At 39.6% G+C, this 20,396-nt stretch overlaps 1 long non-coding RNA gene across 1 annotated transcript; it reads right to left on the bottom strand.

Moving 5' to 3' along the window:
• Positions 1-17,569: 17,569 nt before the first annotated feature.
• On the bottom strand, positions 17,570-18,599 carry LOC147756616 (uncharacterized). The gene is made up of 2 exons (XR_015324378.1): positions 18,138-18,599; positions 17,570-17,895 (listed from the first exon to the last, which is right to left on the bottom strand). It is a non-coding gene; the product is annotated as an uncharacterized LOC147756616 (long non-coding RNA).
• Positions 18,600-20,396: the final 1,797 nt, after the last annotated feature.

Genomic DNA, 20,396 nt, shown 5'->3' with positions numbered 1-20,396 from the left:
GTTGCTGAAACAGAACGCGAGCCAAAATTATCCTCTCATCACCTGCGGATTCTGAACAAGCATGGCAGACCCAGAAATTACAGCAGGAACAAACTATAGATTAAATTTTAGTAAGTATTTAAATCGGACAAACATATACAAGGCTTTGTTTATAAGACGAATTTCCATTACAGCATCTTAAACATGACACAGTAGAAACGTCTGTTAGCTTTACGCGTGATCTTCGTGTACATCGAACCCGCTGTTGGTCATATCGAGCTGAAATCCCGTCCTCACAATGTTGAAAATTGGCCTGCGCTTCTAGGATACTATGACATTTGTGATGGGACTAAACCTTACGCTTACTGAACTAATAGTTAGTAACTGCGTTTGATAAACAGATAACTTGCAGAACAAAACGGGCATTAGCTGGCTGTCTCCTCTCTGCATAGTTAATCTGTGTAATTAATATATAATAATAAGACATATGATGATAGATAGGCGTAGTGAATCAGTGGTTGATGGGTTTCATTTAATGACGTTTACTGAAAATGCCCAAATGCGCGTGCAAATGCTCCACTGAATAGACTGTTTTGAAACCGATATATATAGTACATTAAATTTTTCTACAACAAACGAAACTTACTTATATTCAATATAAATATAATATATTTGGGAAAATTTGAATAGAACAAAGCCAATAGATCAATAAATGAAAACGTACAATGTGCTATATTTGTTTTCTCTAGCCGGCTGAGTCTATATCGAAAGCACTTAATTTTCGGTACGGTCGACCTTCTCTTAGGGTTGAGCTAGGCAGTAAAATAGGGTTTCCGATTGTGTCCTTGACACGTAAAATAAAAACTACATCGCCAAGAACATGCTAACGTCTTAGGCTGACTACGACCTCTAACGAGGTGTTATGTAACGATGTACGGGAACGGTAGGTTATACATGTGTGTTATAGTTTTAAGGTCATCCCATTGACAAAGCCAATTTATGGTTGGCAAGGCCTTCATTTCTCGCTTATGTACCAGATTGGTATCCGTTTTGAATCTACGCGTTGATCCTTTGACACGTTTTCCGCTACGTGCTTTACATAAAACTTCTATTTACTGTTACAATAATAGATAAGCAGTTAATTTTCGTTTGCACAATAATTAAGACAGTTGTTTTTTTATATGATCGTTTCAGGCACGACTGTTCTGCTTAGGCGGGCCTGGGAGTGTTAACGCCAAAACTATTTATCAGTAATTAAGATATATACATATCGATTCTATGTTACAAAGTATGTCGATTCTAGTTAGACACACCCTTTTGTGAGTACTGGTGATCTGTCCATCGTGCACTCGTCTAATTTAATTCGGCCCTTCGAACGCAAGTGATTTGATCAGCTTTTGTTGCCGGCTGTCGGTTTTTTTTTTTGTTTTTTTCACTATGATTTTAGCATTTTTTTACTACTACTTCTACAAACGATAAACATGCGTAGTCAAGTCGTGCGCCTATCGTGCAGATATTCATGACGTACTAGTGACACTGACGCGTCTGTACATTGCGTTTATACTGCGTGTCATCGATTTTATGAACAAATACTTTGATAAACACGTTTATTACTAAGCATAATTGTCGCCGTATGCAGTAGGGTGGCATTAATAGATCTCGGTGAGGCATCACGTTTGGTTTTTCTTTTTTTAATATTTCTGCCACCTTTAGTACATAGCTAAACATTTAGGGGATGAATTCTAGGGAATACACTTAATACTTCGACAAGCCGCCTAGCGGGAAACCGCTTTTGCCTACAGGCGAACTAAATTCTATCCGACCAGTCTACAACATAGAACTTCATAATTTAAGAGAGCCTACGCAAGGCACGTTCGTCTCACACAACCGGTAACGGCTGTTACGACGTAAGCAGTCGGTTGGGCAAGATCTTTTCCTAACCTTCGATGAGTTCGTCATAATTAACCACTTGTGTGAATCTACAGCGACAACGTAATCTTGCGTTAACGGGATCAAAAAAGTGGTGAAGCAAAATAAATCTAAAAAAGCAGCGGTCACTACGTTACAAAAAACACCGGAAATTATTTTGGTTAATTTGTAACAGCTTGCTTTGAGCATGTTATCTAACGGTAGTCCTGCACTTAAGAGCATAACTTAGAAACAGCATTCTGAACATTGGACTATAGCATTAACTCGAATTGAAGAGTCAATCACCTCATCTAAAGGCCTACACAGTCTGATGCACGTACTTAAATATAGAAAATAACTGTCGGCGCCTATCGGCTTTCGGGTTAGTCACAAAACTATCGCTTTTACAATAGAAGGAAAAGGCGCAACAGCGTGGTATGACTTCTGTGTTTCCAGCTTTACGTTCGGTATCGCTGTTAAATGTTGCATCAGACGGCTGGTCCTCAGCACGAAACGAAGCCTGTTTATGCTCGTGTTCTGACCTAGACCACAACGTGTCCCTAAAATTATCAGGCTAAAATACATCATTTACTAATCTACGATGGGGATCTGGGAACCCGGTGCAATCTGGTTTCCGAATATGCAAGGTGGAGAAATGGCGAAACTATGCAGAAAAAACTGCTTGCATAGATTCTTTGTTATTATCTGAAACTATTTAACCATGTAGCAGAAATTAATGGTACAAGGTACTGGTTTGAAGTTTTCATTTGGCTTTAGCCCTCTATTTCAATAGCCTACTAGGACGCCATCCGCGAGCTTCTTATTTTGTATCGACATTTTATTTTGTCTGTGTAGAGATAAAGCGCTTACGATATTTATAATCGAGATAACGTCAAGTAGCGGTCAGCTATTTTCTATTAGCGATAACTTTACACACGCAATATCGTTTGAACACATTTACTCATGCAAGACACGTTAAGACCAGTTGTTCATGCAAAACAACTTTCACAAAAATATATATTCGTGCATTAACCGATATATCAGCGCGAAAGGTGCTAGTGGCCGCCTTGGTGTCTAGGGGCATACGTCTTTGCCCAGACGGCTCCGTCGTCCATACAGCTCTTTTGCAGCATCAAGCTCTAGATACCCAAAAAAAAATTAACCCATGTCATTCATTCCACGGGGTCGTATTGTGTCAGACAAACCCGCAAAGCTAAACTTTCAGTAGCGTAGTAGACAGACTCATAGTTTTTGTTTCTCGTGGATTGCATGAAAATACATGCTATATACCTGTATATAACTTGTGTAAATAAAATTGTTGTTTCCTTTTTTGTGCATTATTCAAATTTTATTCAAGAAACGAATGACTTGTAATGGTATGTTTAACATTTAGCCTTGTGTTACGTGAGCTTCTATCGAAAGACCGGAAGTTTTTTTTATTTCTCTAACTCGTCCAACGATATCCTACTCTAAAGTTGCCTACCATACAAAATACGCCATTATGCAAACTGAAATGTCGACTTCACTAAAACAGCTTATCGGTAAGAGAAAGAATCCAGACCAATCCGATAACAAATGTTAGCCAGACGAAAGGAATCTGCGTCAAGTCCTTGTAAGGGCCCATGTCAACGAGGTCAGCGTCAGCGGCCACAAGCTCACCGCTTGGTTTATCGCTTAAGCCAAGAGGTCCCCCACTCTGCAAAGCCCCGTTAACAGCGCCACTCACCAGAATCATTATTCCATTGAAGGGCCCGGTGTGTCCATTCAGCCCATTAATGTATGTTGAACAATAGCAGTAGCGCTTAAGTGGTCTTCGAAACTGAGGATTCCTAGGCCACTAGCGAATAACGACGATACGTTTACTATCACCACTGAAACTAGCGGTAGTGGAGGTAAAGTAGAAATACCCTGCATCATCTCATGGTTGACCTGTGACGGTGCCAAGACACCCTGAACCGCCCGAGTTCGTCGGCGTTGACATTCTCACTGAAAGCAAAGATTTTGCCGAAATGCAGGCTGGATTAAAACCCCCTGGAAATTGTCGCAGTAGAGCTACGGCATCCGCAGTCAATCGGTAGGCCTTGGTCGTCCTAGCACCGATGATGTTGGCATTCTGTAAAGGTGTTGAGGTAAGAATGTCATAAGTTGGCAATAGCTAAAGCTTATAAACCGACATAAAAGATACAAACACTCATATAAAATTTAAAAAAAAAAAAAGATTTGTTCTCATGTACAGTATAACCTACTGCTTCGTTTGGCTTGTATTTTTTTACTTGCGAGAAAATATACTATTTTAAAGTAGTTGCCTGCAGAGTATAAAGGCAAACATAATTTGTCATAGATCAGGCCACTTGCTCGTCGACTGCTACCGTTAATTTATTGATACTCACATCTATCGGATGGGTGAGGCATCTAGCAATGAAAAACATACTAAATTCCAATATTCCTTATGGCTCTTTTGCTGTCAAAGACTGTTATGGTTTTGAATGGTTTCGAAGCGTACCTTTTTTGTATTATTTCTAACTAGCAGTAGACGACAGCTACCGGAAGGAGTAATAAACTCGTAGTATTGTATTTAATTAAAACCTCGCTTTCCTCAGAGGATTACATTGATGAGGTTCGTACCTGTGTTCTTACGGCGCCTTTAAAAAACCTAAAGTAACGTGTTCACCTATTTTTGACGGACACATTACCTCACTAGCACTTATTGAACCGTGACAGGGCGAATTTTTTTTGGGTCCTAGAAATCGCTCTATGCTAACCTTATCGATATAAACCATAAACCTGCTGACCGTTTTGTTGAACCGGTACTATCTTCCTGCGGAGTTTTGGTTATTGGAGTATCAGGTTGTCATCCGGCGATATTTAGCTGACATTTCATTTCCCCAAATAGGAGCGAGCCAAGTCCTATGACTAGCCATCGACTTTTGCTCCGCAATTTTACAGCATTTCATTATGAGCTAAGTTCTTTTAATGAGAATGCACGTGTTATTTGTACTATTTATTCTGATCCATTATCGTAATCACATAAATCTGAATGGCTTACGTGGAAGCTATTAACACAAATAATGCCGAAAACGAATATTCGATAGAAAAGCAGAAAATAGCTTAAGTACGAGGGGTTACTGAAAAGGTTCAGGTCTGCAATTTAAATTTTAGAGAATACCAGCCGACAGATATTCAATTATAGAACTAGGAGATTGTTTCCATCATAATGAAAGTATTTTCAATATGTTACTATCTCGGCTGTGGTCGTGCAGGGTTTATTTTGTATGTTTCACTAGTGGGATCTCTGACAGTTGCCAGTTTTGTATGATTCGAGTTGTCAGTCCATAAATGAAACCCGACAACGACAGTACGAGTCGAAACATTTCCTCTACTTCAGATATGTCCTGCAAATTTAAAACAGGCTTTATTATCAAAGCCCTTTTATTCTTATGGTACACCCTCACGTTTCGAGCAAAGTTATTGCCATCTTTGGCGCCCTGAAAACGATGACTCACTAGCGCAACAGGATATTATTACTTTTGGCCTACAAATATAGATTAAAACAAAGCATAGCACTATAAGCTGGTAAACCAATGCATATCTCGCATCAACCCAGAACTAAAGTAAAAAAAATCACCGATCTATGGGTTATCGATGTGAGGAAATTAAACATTTTCCTTATTTGGGGACCTTTGCTAGAGCCACTATGTTGTATCATATTCTGAGATCATCGTTCAGCCAATAGTACACCCATTATTAAGACAAATCGTCAAACCTTGTAGTGGAGCCTTTATAACTGCATAAAATTTAGCGTCTTGCACACGACCAAAACTTTCGCTGAAAAGAAATATAAGCGTTGCAGATTGCAGCCGTAGCTTCTATCATTGAGACCTCTTTCGTGTAGGCAACGATCACACAATAGCAAGAGGTTCATCAGATCATACCTACCATAATAGGCAAAGAAAAAGATCCTATCGTGTCGAAAGGCTAAATGACGGCACTACACAATAAAGGAAAACTGTCTGTGCTTTTGCACAGAGGAAACCTAGCTACTTGGGAAGAGACTCGCAAAACCGGCATCCAAAGGTGCTTGTCTGCTACCATAAAAAAGCCAGTAACTGCTCAAAGAAATCACGCTATTTTATGGAGGAGGAAACCTTAAAGGAAATACTGCAGATTTCTTAGAAGCAACCTGCAATTGGGTGTAGTCGCAGCATTTCGTTTTGATACAGGAAGATGTGCCACGCTAAACGCCACCACTTCATCATTTGGGTACTAAAGAATGGTAACTTATTTTTGTAAAGCGCGGAGGTTAAAACTGTCATTTTACCTCGTTCCCTCAAAACAGGGTTCAATGCCTAAAAGGCGAAGAGATTAAAAGGCATTAGTTGAAGCATAGGCTCCACCTGTGTGGGCAGCAACGCCGACGAGCAAGCTATGCGAAACGGTTTTGCCCGCACATTAGCTATATATTGCATTGTATATATATATATAGCATTTATCAAAAATGCGCTTCAGTGGGGAAAAGAACGCGCATATTACGGAAAAAAACCCCAAGATTGATTTGGTCCTATCTGTAATCCGTCTTACGTTGTACCATTAAAAATGTCATCTAGGAATTTACCGAAATGAAGATATTTTCATCTTGTTTCTTTATTTAGTTTTTTTTTTGGACAGTCTAATATTTGCAATGAATTTCGAAGTTGAGGGCTATTCTATTTTGAGGAAATGGAAAAATCCTCATGGTGTGACAGTATCATTTCAATAGTGCAACGGATCTACAGCAGCAAAAAACCGGGTTAAGTTCAATAGAAATATTCAACGATAAAACGAAGTGAAACAATTCGAGAATAAAGCTCGTGTTTTTCTTCGTAAAGAATGTAAAATGGAGCAATGCTAAGCCAAGGTCATCTAATAACAGAAGCAAGATGAACAAACTTAAAAAACAACGTAAGTAAATTGTCACAACCGAATAAGAGAATAACCGTATAATAACTCTAACTGACCACAATGGAATTATCCTTAATAGGATAAGCATAAAACTCGGATAACTTCAACGAAGTAATTGCACTATTTGCAGTAATTGCACTACTACGATATTGTATGGAACTTAAAGTTAGATCTGGGTGGAACAGTTTACTTAGGTTGAAAACAATTATAAGACCCGACTTAGATGACTCCCTGGAGTTTATGACACGCACCAAAAAGATATAAATTAGTATCTAAATCGAATTGTTAATAGCGTTCGCCGAAGTTTTTTACGGTTTGCTGTTACACTGGCCGTGATATTTTCCTTCGTACGTTTTTTCGCGTGACTTATACGTTTTGCACACAGCCATATATACATATATATATATGCAGCGGAATAAACACTGATGGATTTAATGGCATACAGCGCGGTCGATAAGCCAAACAAAAAAAAATGGGTACTATCGTAGTAGATCATAGAATCTGTATTACTTACGATACAAACAGCTTTCATAGATTAGATCAAGCGATTTAGCGGAACTTAAATAGGCGTTTTTAGGCAACTTCAGTATGTGCTTCGACTAGTGCGGGGTAAATATAATCGGCTTACGTAATTACAGCATAAAAACTGCTTCTAGGAGTTAATAGGTATGCCTTGCATTTTTATAATTGTTACTGTACTATTACAGTGATTTCCAGCACGGCTCGTGTGACCCTCCCAATCCCACCGTGACTCAGATATTATTGTCATCGTTCGAGACGGTCTCCGTCTAAGAGTGCGGCAGCACGCGATGTCATGAGGTCGTTCTGAGGCCTTTTTCCCTGATAACGGTTACCTATGGTCCTTCTTTAGACCTTTATCCTTGTTTTGATCATTGATGCAATAATTTTGCCCAGCTAAGAAACTCGATAGACCAAATAATATTCTCGCTATTTACCTGAACGCGGCCCTTCTGGATATACATGTTGATTTTATCCTCCCGTCGTAATGGAATGATTCACAATGATAAAGGTTTCAGTTCATCGAATCCAGTGAAGTAGAGCTAAACAATGCTAAAATTATCCTTTAGATATATGTATATATAAGAGCTCCAAGTCAAGATAATGCGAGAAAGCTCCAGAATGAGCTCTGTTTTATGTTTTATACTATATAAGCACACACGCTGAAGCTGGCTATGCAACTATTTTTTGAGTCGTGTAACAACTGCGAACAAATTCGTTTACTTGTCGTTTGCCTGCTGATGTAATGAAGCTCAAGGGTAATGACGCATTATACAAGTGTCGGTAGCTAGTACGATACGAGGCGATAGGGTCGCTTCGAGTGAGAACGTTGTTCGACGTAAGCTCAACCACTGCACTGAAACCCAGCCCTTACCAATCAGAAGTCGCGATCAAAATGTCAACCGAAACATTTCGACAATTTCAGATTCAGCTATGCAGAATCATCCCTACGGTGTATGCATTGGTAAGACGTTTCCCTACTCCCTGCAAGTCTCGGCGTGGATCAATAAACACTAGGGAAAAAATATAGCAATTCTCTCCCGTGCTCGGTCCTTCCAGAGCGCCTTATCCTGGAAGGTCTTTGGGGCAACGTTAAAACAATCGTAGAAGAAACAGCTGGCAGCCAAATTTCGGAAAAAATGTTCTATGAATATATTGAATCACAGCAGAAGACTTTCATTGAAACCTATGCTATAAAATGTAAAGCATTCTTTAAGAGCACACCATTACCGAACCGCCACTATAAACGTACTTTTAGTTTGAGCGTTATGGGGTTTAAAGACCAACAAACTTATTTTTTGAAATAAGTTCACACTGCAGTATAAGCGTTATTAGATGATTTGCTCATTGTTGATTGCTTTTAAAAAGCCATTACGAGAATACGTAATAAAGTTTGGTAGTAAAACTTGGAACAACACTAGTGATAGCTATTTAATACACGGTTGAATAACACGTAGGTGCTAAAGTCCATAGTCGAGGAAGGTGAACAGTACGACACGAAGGCCGCCATCAGAATCAAAGCAGGCTACTACTACTCTTTAAACTGTCCCGTGGCGGTAACTAATTCGCCAACTAAATTTAAGGATACATCTCAGGATGTTTGAAGTTGCTATAGTAGTTCAATGTAATTTTGTTACTCGCTCTCATGTTGTGTACTTGCTCACTAACAAAAAAACTCTAACTTACATTTACGTGCGACTGCGAAAGGTTCGTTGCTCACTTTACCACCGAGCCTTGGGTTACCAATAAGGTGTTGCCTCACCACATTATTTGCCAAATATATTTGCAGACCTGTTCTGTTTTAATGGAAACGATTCGAGCAGTATAGGCGTGTGCGTTTGTGAGATGCCTAGCCCAAGAAGAGGAGGAGGCCTGAGGGGCAAACGGGATTTGCCAACAAGCAATGACATATTTATCGACTTAAGGCAGAATAATACTGACGCTGTTTGCGAGGTTGCTCTTGTAGAACATCGTCTATATAGCGAAGAAGGCTCGTCTGTCCATTAAAGGACATACAGCCTTAGGCTGCGCTATTAGCTCATTAGTTAATTCTGCATTACCCTTTACAGACACCACTGGTCGATAGTACGTTAACAGTGAGTTGTGCGGGTTGTCTTTTAATTGGGAAACGGGCGTGCGAAAGCCCAGGTATGTAGATCTTGGCTGCACAGGTGTTTTTCTTCTCATGATCTTCAATTATATGTAAATTAACAGATAGCAGCACTTATCGCTAAGGGACAAACGTTTTAATTTACGGCTGAATTCATTATATTGCATCAAGCAAAAAATCTTAGCTTTCAAATGATAGGTAGTGTTTATAAGCAAAGTTAATATGATCCTACGAACAGATGCGTCCAACGGCTATATTCACTCATTAAATGACTGCAAAGTATTTGGGACGAATCTCGGCTAGACTTCCTAGATCAAACAGGTAAGACACGTTTTCCGTACATGCAGAAACCAGACGGATACCTTCTTGCAGCACGTTTCTTCACCACTGGAAAAGTATAAGCCATTCAACGAGATATGCTGAACCACAGACGTAAAAGTCAATCAGAAAAATGACACCGGTTCATCCGAAAGGTATCTTAATTTTGATCGGAAGCAATTTATTATGTGTGATCATATTTTAAGGAACATTAATTAGTACGTGTGAAATCGGCGCGCGTCTTCTGGGACAGCGGAACTCTTACATAGGAAACATAGTGAGCTATCAAAACAGGAAAAAAAGACAGTCTTCAGCGGAGAAATTATGTTTCCCTGTTTCGATTTTATCCGGTATCGCTGTAAGACACTCTATCAACTGGCCGGATCCCAGCATGAAACGAACAGTGTGTCTACGCCCAGGCCCGAGCCTAGACCACAAGGTGTCTCTGTGATTAGCACACAAAATAGTTACCCAGTGAGCTGCCGCGAGGCATTGAGTTCCTGCTCTTAGCAAAAAGTTCAATCCACATATGTAAATAGTGCGCAGGCAGATCAGTTCTGAAAAAGTTTTAAATAGGACAGTACGGAAATACGTAGGTGTATGCCGCTTTTGCGCACACTATTGACCGGTAATCTGTCTAGTAGGGTCCATGTTATTACGTGAACAAAAATTGGTGAATTGTTTATACGACGTTTGTTTAGTGCTTAGTAAGCTGTATTCACTAGATTAATGTATTATCGGCCCTTTTTTTTTGCCACTTGCTTGTGATCATTACCAATTATTCTATAGTTTGTTGCATCGAAATCAGTTATTCGTAGACTAGATAAATGGCATAATGTCTGGGGGTTGCCAGCTGGACACCTATTCCCTGTTCTACCGTATCGTATTTAGTACACAGGTACACGAAAATAGACTGTCTATGATTGAATCGTGGCATGCTTTTCATACGGATTTGCGCGCCAAACGTAATTTGTTTATAAATGCGAAGCTTACTGACTGGAATGCACTTTGTTTCCTCGCAAAATGTACGTGATCATTAATGATGGCGTACTGTCAAGAAGGTCAAGTTAGACACATATATGCCCTTGAATCTAACTCAAAGCTTATGCCATACATTATTTCTGCTCGTCGTCTCCACATTCATCATTGGCTGCGGTTGATTGGCGCCCGGCGCAGGCATCGCCTCTAGCTTTTGGCCTACAGTCAAAGGGATCTCCGCATACGCGTAAGCGCCGTGAACGTGTGCGTCTTTGATTTAGGTCAATTAATTCTATTTATAGGCGCCGCAGAACAATGATATAAAACAAATGTGAGAACGTCGTAGTACACTGAGTCATGTTTTTAAATGGATGCGCGCAACATGCCTATATACCTATGCAGCGCTATCTATCTATACATATGTAACGAAAACGAGCTCCTTAGAAGTTAGTTTACGAAATACTGTGAAAACGAAGAAAAAAAAAAGTTGTGTGAGCCTCGTACAGCGGAAAATCCTCGAAGGAATTGGCAAAGAGTCGCCTCAAAAACGAAACAATTCATAATTAAGGACTTTAATGCAAAGTAGAGTGGAGGCTACAGTTTTTCTGGGCTAAACATGTCTCACCTACATGGAAGTATTCTCGTGGACTTAATCATAAACTCGTGATCTAGCCGGTTCACGAAGTAGTATGCACGTACTCTCTGTATAAACATCGCAGAAACATATGCGTGCGTCTGCTGGCCGCAATCAGCTTTTTCTAATGACGAAAGTGCATATGTAATAGGTCTACCTCTCCCGATAAGCATCCTTCACAAACATTCCCGTGTAGCTAATTGCGGGCTAATAAAATAAGCTGACAAAATAACTGGGCCCGAAAGGTCGTTGTCCGTTCATGTCCCCGCAGCTCTATACTACATCGTTATCCGCGCCATAGATAGAACTGTTACTAAGTATCGCGTTATTTGTTTACCTCATACATGCAATAACTTAGCGAAGTGGTACTATGACACCGGGAGCTCAAGTTGCTCGTTCAATAAATGTACTGGCAGGAAAGCATGCGATAGGGCGCATGGCTTGTTTCTAATGCCCATGTACATATAGCGTGCGCAAAGCATCACATACGATCTCCTCATCACAGTATGTGTAATGAAAATACCTCTTTACAGTCAGGACGTGACAAAATAAACTGAAATACGTTATCGGATAGCACTTCTTAGGCTTGCTTTGTTGTGACGCCCATTTGACAGCTGGTGAATTGGAGTTTTGTATCAACTGTCTTTTTTGCATAAGACCTCTGTGGGGAATGAATTTATCGATGCAAAGTAGTAGCAAAGCACTATAATAAAATAGCATATAGCACTTTCAAATCGGGACGTTATAACTTTGAAGCTTACAAACGTCCTACGCACCTATACGAAGCCATATGAAGTATTTAGTCGACTAAGAGATATTCTCTTGATAAGTAGTATGATACTTTTTCGAAGAGACCTACTTTCCCCATATATCATAACAACCTGTCATTTCGCTTCCAACTATACAAAACCTCTAATAGCAGACGACTTCCATGCTAGAGCGAAACTTGAATCAGGAATCTCTCAAGCATCCTTCGGTCACTACGATGCCTGACGCCGTCTGTATATGTTACATTCACGACGTGGCACGATACGAGATCTGAGGACAATAGAGCAATTAATAGTAACTTACGGAGTATGCAGCCACCATAGCTGAGCCACTCGGGGAAATCATTCAGTACGAGAAAAAGCCAGTTGTTTCAAAACTTGCAAAGTGCAACTGAAAGACAACACAAGGAAGAATATATCTGAAGATTGTTTTTATTGTTGTAATATAATTCGAAATAACGCTGCCCCTACAGTCCGCGTGGCAAAAAACAATATTCTACTATCGGCATGTTGACCACATGTGGTTACTGATCCCTAAAGTTATGCAATGGCGTTAATTAGTTCTACACGAACATGGCCGGCGGCCGAGGGCGATTGTGTTTAACAGTGTGAAGGATTCGTAAATGAAAAAATTAAAAACATGGTCAGTTAGCTACGGTTATTTAAAATAGATGTTCCTTCTGAAAAGATGTTCCAGATATACTGTATCTGTATATCTGGTACTCGATTTATTCGTGTGCGACTATGTCTTCATGTCAGTCTATTACACTAAGTAATCAATATAACGAATCAATGCTTGCTTTCATAGGTGTATTAAAATCATCACGTAAACTAAAATTCCTGTTGGGTTGCATACAGACAGCCCGCCTCGGGGTAAAGCATATCAGTTTCTACATATGTTTCTACATAGTAGTTATGTGCAGTGATTCTCTATATTATCCTAGTTCCCGTAAACGATCAAGAACAACAGTAGCTTACTCTGGCGGATCGTTTTTACAAAAAAAATTTCGGAGCGGGAGGTGATGCATTTATGTATGGTCATGTCACGAAACCATATTAAAAACGAATCCCTTTTGAATCATGATTCGATTAGAAATTGATTAAAGTTTCTTTTAAAGCCGTATTTCAGTAGTCAACTTCGTTAGTGTAATTTACTGTAAAATCTGCACCGAACATGACTGGTGATTTGAGCATGAACGGAGTTGCACGTTTTAGAGGCGTCAATGTCATACAAATATAAGTACAACAATGTGACTTTTTAACTTTGAATTTAGAAATTATGTGAATGCACAACTATCAGGCTTACTGGGGCGGCAATCAACTTCTATCAGTGTCAACGAAGTATTTCCCTAGTATTCCGCAGAATTTCGAAGATAGGAAAGCCTATTGGTTATATTTCGTTAGCGGTTTTTTCACGAAGCTCCAAGAAACGCCGCTCAAAACTTCGCACACAGAGAACCAACCGTTGTCCGCCATCCACTATGGTAAAATCCGACTTCACCAAATCGAAATTCCTTCTGCAACGATTACATAGACGTATTGAAATTCCGTACAGAACAGCCGTCAGTTCGCTCTAACAGTAAGCTAGCGGGATAGCATATTACGCGCTTGTCACGCTTTTAGAGATGTCAGCATGTTCGTCCTTCTCAAAGTTGAAGCAAGTTATCTTACGCTGTTTCAAAGTAAGTAAAAAAATGGCCAATTATATAACCAGGAGAACTGTGTGCACTACACTAGTGATCTAAAGCCATAGGTCAAAGAAGGTTGACGGAAGATAGTGTTCGACAACCGTTTGGTGGCAATACAGAGAGATCGTGAGTCCGTAGAGCGGTTACCAACTACAAGGCTCGTCATCCGCTAACCTTTATCGCAAAGGTTCTCAACAATAGGCGGCACGTTCTCCCCAAGACTGCAGTTCTCCTTCACAAAAAAGACCCTCTCCACATTTGCCCCCTTCCCCCTAACCGCTCTAGTGGTCGGCTTATGAATTTCCAAGTAGATTTGAGCCTTGTAAAAGCGGAACCTTCACGTCTGCTACGCTAAAAACTAGTAATCCATTCAGTAGCTTCAATAAGCGAGCCTTGTTGAGACTAGTGAATGGGCAGCACTCTTTGGCGCTCTTCCCTTACGGTGCTTTCCTTCCGATGTACGCCCTTCCTTACTGTTTCTCAATGGCGTGTTCACGTGTCGGAGCTTGTTTATGAAAGCCAAATCACACTTGCTACTTACGGCGAGTCTCTGCAGGCTCGGTAAGGACTACAAATCTGCGAAAGTAGTAGGAAGTTCTAACTCCTTGAATTTCTTTTCAAAAGCTTGTTTCTTCGGTAGTTAACGAAGAGTCGTTGTTTGTACTGTATTATACAAGGAAAGCAAATTCCTAATGAACCCGCAAACAATAGTGAAAAGGTAGATTGAACGCCAGTTTTATAGCCTCGAAATGATATCGGTATCCTACACGAGGTTTAATTCTAGTCCAGTGCTCACAAATATTTTGTTAATCACGTCCGTCATATAAACTGTCGTTGGTGCTCGAGCAGCCGCAACGAAAATACAGCGGTCTGGTGCTTCTTGATATAAATATCGGATTTCTCAATGCCGATCAAATTTGTAACGTTAATACGCGACGCGTTTCAAAAAGAAGCCGCTAACCTAAACGTTCGATAATGTTCTTTAGACTTTGTTTTTTGACTTAGAATATCCCCTAAGGAAAAAACCTACGAACTTCAACATAGTAAAGTAACAGCTTTTTTAGAAAGAAATCTCTATTTAAAGCTCCCTTTAGGCATATTTTGAAATCTCCAAAAATTGTCCGAAAATAGCAGACGTCATTTTATAATAATGTATCACTTCAACCATCAGTAGTTGCGTATCCTTCACTAGCGGAAACTGTTATTCTGACAAATGGCGTCTATTTCCCCTTTCAATGACTCGTACATACATACACTGCTTCTTGATTACTGTTTCTCTCTGTTGAGGATTCTGTATTTTAGGTAAATCTTATGCAAATGTCTTCCTGACGGTTTTCAGAATTTGCGTAAGACAAACACATTTTCTTATCTACTTAACGATAAAACATTGCAGTTAATCTATTTAAATTATATTAAAAAGAGACCCTTAGAGACCTTGTAGAAGTTCCACGGCTTACTGGTAAAGCCGGTACAAGGGTAAACTCATATGGGCGCCTACGGCGCTTTTTGGTGGTTTCTGGGATTACTTTCAGCATGGGAGGAGTACTTAGGATAATTTGTGCTTGTGTTTCTTGCATATATATGTTGCTTACGAACCTTCAAATTAACCCGCATGTTCCTACAAGAAGCGTCCTACAACAAACAAGAAGATAATAACCTACGTAGGTATCAAAAGTAACGACGTTCGTACAGGCTTCACACAATATAGTAACGCCCCGAGTTATGATATATTAAATTTTTGTAGTAAAGCCGTTTATGACTGGCTGGCAAAAAGGTAGTACGTGTCGAGGTATGCTTTCAAACATAAACGTACGATTTAATAATCGGATGGTTTTTCACAAAAGCATCATTTGACAATGAATTGTTCTGAGTACCACAATAATAATCGGAAATAATAAATAAAAAGATAGAAAATATTTATTAACACGAACAGTATATACTTCGGTGAATTGGTCTTAATGCCCCTGTTCAGATTGCCAAATCCGCTCCCATCCATCCATCCAACTACTAAAATTACAATTGAACCCACCCAGTGTCATACCACTAATTATATGAAACGAAAGTACATTCTACTCTGTCCCATTATAAGCAGGCATACTTTAAGTCTAAGTTTTTAGTGCTAAACGTTGATATCCACACAGATGCAGCTATAAAACAAACTTCTTCGTAACGAAGCTATCGCATGAAAACTATATAAACGGATTCGATATGGCAAAAGTAGAGACTACGTAAACGGTAGAGATTGCATCTGCATACTTTTGAGCGCTAAATAATGAAGCATGAGTTTGTCCACAGAGGTAACGCTACCAGCTTAAGCTTAAGCAACGCAAATCAGAATTGTGTCTGTTTATCCCTAGCGAACTGTTGCCCCTGTCGCAGCGAGATGAGATATTCGAAGGAAAGGGAGTTACATACAGATAGGCATAAGTTGCAACTAGAAACGGACGCATACACTCACGCATTATTGAGAGTATGGTCTTTATGAGCCCACAACATTCTCCTCCGTAGCGACAAGCATTATATAGCTACATCGTATGAGCTGATACGATAGTTTGCAGAACCCCTCAAATGACGCCCCGACATTATTCTAGCCACATATGAATGCAGGATACTACACAGGATATGCGATCCTGTTTCCGTTCACTGTCAAGCTCTTCCAGACACTTATTGCAACGGGGAGAACATTTGCACAGCAAGAAGAGACATGGACAGAAAACAATGTGAAATCAGCAGGATTTCAGTGGATATAATACAATAATGACGCAATCATGTAGTTGTATCGTGCTCTGTTAAAAAATATTATTTTTCTGCTATCACACCGTAAGGCTAATCTGGTTATTATGAAATGGAACATTTCCTTAGTCAAATCTTGGTTGAAATTAACCCCCGGCCACTCACATATATACGCCGAAGGGCACTGCTTGCTACCCGATGTTCCCTTGTTAAGGACTTAGTTTTGCAGTTTTACGTATATCTCAAAACATTCAACACCACTGCTGATTATTTTTCTGTTTCCTACCATTCTACCTTAACTTTGAGTCGAAGTTTTGAAAGTAAAATTGATTGGGATTATAGTGCTAATTACTGAACTAATTTGCCAACTGAGAAATAGCCAAGTTTTGACAAATAATCTTTTTTGGTTGCAAGAAATAATGTGTTGTTACTATAAGGCTACAAAGCCATCTTGCTATGACAAATGAATAGAGACACACTGTGTATAGTTAGCAAATATTACCTAAAAACGAAACAGTTTGCGTCGTTGCGTCCTATGATATTTATAAAACTACGTAGTATTTATAATACTAACCTATTTATAATACTCACAACCGCTTATATAAATAATCACTCGGCAATAATATTCTCGATAGTATCGTTACTTAACAATATAATTCGACTGCCTTTATGTTATGTACTGCTTAGACAGATGTATATTGATCTGCAATTGGAAACATCTTTTTACTAGACAGCTGCTCACCACCGACTTGTTAGAAACGATCGTGATTGTCACCTCACAGTTGTGTTAAAGCTACTCATTGTAAAGCGGGTTTTTTTCGAAAACTGAAACACAAATGTCTGAATGGTTCATTGAATCTACCTTTGTTGATGAAAGTACCTCATTGAATATTTCTGAAAATTGCTGAAAACTGATCTGACCTAAGGCACCCAATGGCCAGGAGTGATAGCTTAACTTGTACACTATATCAATCAATCTACAACAAATGAACGTACATAGTCATAGTATCGTTTTTGATTGCTACACGAACTGCGGCTGTTGCGTATCAGCCCCAATCATGAAAAATCACAAAAACGATCATTTTATTTACAGACAGCCATCCTTTGTGATATTTGTTTTCTCGTCCACTGACTCGTATACGCAATCCAGAAAAAAATTAACCCGGTGCTCCACATACTCGATTCGTGGCAGATAGTTCCCTACGCGCCGTTATGCGAATATGTCGGCCGGCCCCTTCCAAAGGCGGACATGGTACATACATCAATTCTGCCAACGCAACGACCATTAACGCCCTGTGAGAAGACTGTAGATGTTGCCGCTATCTGCAAAAAGAAGCGCAAATTGTCGATGCACTACATATGTGTTTACCTGCGGCTAAAGAAGGAAGGTTAAATTTAAAGAATCCACCCAAGTAACCCTAGGAGATCCGCTATAACGTACACGTATACGATAAAACACACGCTGTAAGCCGCATGAACGAAGGCACCATGTTTGATGTTATTAGAATTTAAGGCACGGAATTTTAGTAGCGTAGTATTATATGGAGAAGATGTTAAATGCTAACTCGGATGGCTACGGTTAATGCATAAAGATCGGACTGCGCTGAAATCCGTGGTAATTCCGTACGCTGCTAGACGACTTTAGGATTGAAAATACTGCAGACCAACCACATTAGTCAAATTATATCCTATAGGCTGTGGGCGTTCGTCCAAACCATTAGGTAATGAATGTAGCTTCTTTGCATTTATCAAAATCATGAGTTGCACTGGGGCTACATTGTATCGTTTATGGTTCCACCGTTTCACCGCCACAGAGAAAAGCCCAATTAATATTAATTACGGCGCGTCTGGTCCATTTCGGAGTAACCCATCATCAAGACCAAACAGTACTAGATGCTAGTCCGAGTAGTAAGCAGTAGCTTCCAGGTTGAGCGGAGCGATATTTTGCTTGATTCCAGCAATATACAAATTAACCGTTAAAGAAAGTGATATTGGTTATCATTTCTTCCAACTAGTAAATTTAACATCTTATCGCGTTGTCCACTCTTATTGAGTGGCGAGTGATAGAGGAGCGAGAGAACTTACGACGAATAAATATTTTGAGCCATTTCGCTATACATTGCAGGTGACTAGTCCACGTTCGATGCTGAATGCCTTATTTTGATGGCTGATGGCGTGCGTGATGAAAGCAGCTAGTAACGGGAAAAATGTCAAGTGGGATAGATCCAATGTAGCTGTTTACGATTGCCCGAAGTCTTCATGAATATCTGAGCTTTTTAAAGGCTTACTTGCATTTCAACTTTAGATTGTTTAGTCAAAACTTGTTGCACGATAGAGTGAAATAGGTTTTTAATTGATACTCCTTTGTATATATAGAGCAATTTTTGTATTTATAATAAATTAGTGCATGTAATGGTTTAAGAAATATAATGCAATGTTAGTTCTACCGATTCGGCTCTTTTTTTCCTATGTTCTGAAAATAAAAAGGCCTGTTACAGTCACTTGTGCCGTGCAGTTACTCCCCGACCGCAGCCGTCGGTTTTACTTATTAGAGAGTTAACATGCTTGAGTGCGACATTTATTGTTATAATCTGCCTGTGAAGGGAACGGGGAGAGATTACACTGGTTGAATTGTACTGTTAATTTTTTCGTAATCTTAAAACAATTTTTTTTTTGTAAATTATGCGGATTTTTAGGTATCGAAATGTACTGTTTCGTGCTGCGGCGAAATAGAAATTATTTTATAGAATTATTTTCGCAGGCCATTGTGGTAAAGCAGGATGCCCTGAACTCTGGGAAGTACGCGAAGACTTTTCACACTTTCGAACCGTATTGTGAAGGTCAGCTTTTCTGCAGTTACTCCAGTCTTTCACTAACCAAGTCTCTATGTTTTGAGTTTTGCATTACCTACTAAGCCTGCTAAAAAGACCTCTTTTGTGCGCATCTTATGACTTTGAATTCTAAGCTTCATCAGTGGTGACGTAAACATAAGAACTAGTCCTAACGATCTTAGTATGATGCAGTACTCCATGGGTGATACAATGCCGTGTCGAATATAGCCCTGACATAGATTATATCTAAACAAAGAAGGAAGGATTAAGAATTATGATAACTTTTTTAGCATCGAAATACATCAGCAAATCTAAAAACTGTGCTTTTGTACCGAACGACGGTAAAGGACGAACGAGCAACTATGGCTTGTATTTCATTATTTTTACATTTCCGCGCTTGGTAGTAGCCGTAGGTAATAACACTGCGCTAACGGTGTTAACGAACCACGAAACAATCCCTGCAAATATAGCGGTACCACGAAGTGTATTCGAAAATAATTGTACTAAACTTCAGTTGTCTTCCACAGATGAAAAAATGCGTGGTCCATCTGATTACATAGTTCCGGTTTAGCATAAATATAATCAGTCGTCTGTTCGACACTTGACCAACGTAATTCAAGCCTACCTTCATAGGCATAACCAACCATTGTCCGTTCATACCTAAACGGCCATATCTTTCGTTTCGAATTGATTAATTTTTAGGTAAAATGTCATTGATAACGAACGCGCACGTAATAGTCAAAGAAAACATGTTCGTGGGGCCAAGCCTTTTCTGCTCTCTAAACAATATTGAATCAATGTTGGTTCGGACCTAATAATTGTGCATCTGTCTACCTCACGATGGACGCAAATCAGACTACGACTCTAGGCTAAAACATGTCGCAGTCAAATGTTTGAGGTACTGCGATGATAAAACAATGTGTTAGCTGTATTCGTGAATCAAGAGGCTGATCAGAAAGGGAAATGTCCCAATATGACTGCAGAGAAAATCTT

Source organism: Varroa destructor, unplaced genomic scaffold (assembly GCF_002443255.2).
Source record: "Varroa destructor unplaced genomic scaffold, Vdes_3.0 BEIS01000003.1, whole genome shotgun sequence".
NCBI classification, from domain to species: domain Eukaryota; kingdom Metazoa; phylum Arthropoda; class Arachnida; order Mesostigmata; family Varroidae; genus Varroa; species Varroa destructor.
This window is presented reverse-complemented; position numbering and strand designations above follow the sequence as displayed.